This window comes from Oncorhynchus keta, chromosome 2 (assembly GCF_023373465.1).
Source record: "Oncorhynchus keta strain PuntledgeMale-10-30-2019 chromosome 2, Oket_V2, whole genome shotgun sequence".
In the NCBI taxonomy this organism is placed as follows: domain Eukaryota; kingdom Metazoa; phylum Chordata; class Actinopteri; order Salmoniformes; family Salmonidae; genus Oncorhynchus; species Oncorhynchus keta.
In genome coordinates, this window is record NC_068422.1 from 76743673 (window position 1) to 76745695 (window position 2023).

Consider the following 2023-nt stretch of genomic DNA (forward strand, 5'->3'; position numbering starts at 1 on the left):
AAATCTTTTCAGTGTCCTAAGGGTGAATAGGTTTCGTCGTGCCCTCTTTACGACTGTCTTGGTGTGCTTGGACCATGTTAGTTTGTGATGTGGACGCCAAGGAACTTGAAGCTCTCAACCTGCTCCACTACAGCCCCATCGATGAGAATGAGTGCGTGCTTGGTCCTCCTTTTCCTGTAGTCCACTATGATCTCCTTTGTCATGTGAGGTGAACATGAGGCTGTTACTGATTTTAGGGTCCTGAGAGGTCAGAAGCATGTGACATGGTCAAGTAGTCCATGGATGGTGTATCCGAAGGGCTAGACACTTGTTCAGTGTCCTCCGTCTCTCCGTCAGTAGGACAGTGATGCTACCTCCCTCTAGCCTGCAGATGGTGCTGTTTTAAAATGTATGGCTGCACAAAACCATAATTATTGTCATACTATTCTATAACTCCTTAATGATCCAACTCATCTACAAAGTAATACATCTTAGGATATTGACCATAGACATCGGCTTTATGATGATGTTACTGCTTTGAAATAACACTCAGAATAAACATGTTTCACTGAAAATTCAATTTTGGTCATCCACACTAATTGTTTTGACCACTCAATTTTGGTTTCTAGTCTTTTTTAAATGTTTGCATCCTCTCCTATTCATTCCTGTGGCCTAGAACCATTGAGACGTATAGCTATTTCTCCTCATAGGACCAGAAATGAACCAGACTACAACATCAGAAAAATAAAAGCCCTGGAGGCTCACACAGTAGTCTGTGCAGAAGTGCTCCTAACTAACGCTGTGTAACTCACAAGACTCCAATATGATTAAGTACATCGTTTGTGCATTAGTTAAGTACAGTTGTGGTTAAATGAACGTTGCATCAGAGCTGTGCTCAGTCAATCAGCACGCAATTATTCTGTAGGTGCACTTTATTCATACAGGCTGAGAGCCAGACAGAGACACTCACACCCTCACAGAATGTCTATCTGAAACTTTCACACACAGGAGACTGCCGCAGAACCATACATACAGTACTGTTGCCTACCTTTTAGTCCTGGGCTTTCCTCTCCTGGCTCTCTGGACTGTGTTCCCAGTAGGAGCAGGAGGAGACTGAATCAAAACAGAGAGTGACTCAATCAACAATAATATACACTCTGTCTGGATCCATTCTCTATACTCAACAAGGTGATGTGCTCTCTCTCTCTCTCTCTCTCTCTCTCTCTCTCTCTCTCTCTCTCTCTCTCTCTCTCTCTCTCTCTCTCTCTCTCTCTCTCTCTCTCTCTCTCTCTCTCTCTCTCTCTCTCTTTCTTTACGAGAAGAGAAAATTGCACATCTAATGAAATCCAATTTTATATTTCATTCTGAGAACCACAATAAACAGAGAACAAGCAGTAAATAAGCTTTTCAAAAAGCTGATTACCGAAGCAATTTATTGCCAAGTCCAGAGCCGTGGCAAAGCAGAAAATGGGTCTGGGAAGGGGGGCACATTCCAAATCTCTTCTCCCTCCAGCTTTTTGCCTGCCGTGTGATTAGCTGGGCTGTTTTGTGAGGAGCCAATCTGATCAACTTATTTTACCACATAATGCCCGTCTCCCAGAGAATATGGTTAAAAAAGGATTGTGATTGAGGTCGTCAATACATCCATTAGTGGGGTAAATGAAGTGGAATTCAAGGCTCCTCCATTACCAAGGTCTATTTTCATTGTGCGGATCTGTTTTCCACACAACAGAGGCCTGCACCTTAAGGCTGATTACAGTAATGACATTTCCCAACCACAATAGTGCTGATGTTCCCGATTGGAATAGATTCACCCTAGTGTCCACCACTGAATGACACTCACCTGTCCCTTGACCTCGCAGCACAAAGGTTCCCCTGAGGGTTTAGACAGATTGTCTCCTAATTACTGCCGTATCATATTATTCTGTTACCCTCATTTGCACAAAAAAGTGAAAAACAATGATTTTATATTGCTTTGTTTTTCTAGTGATTGAGCAATTCATCTTATGTATTATCCACTACCAGTCAAAAGTTTGGACACACC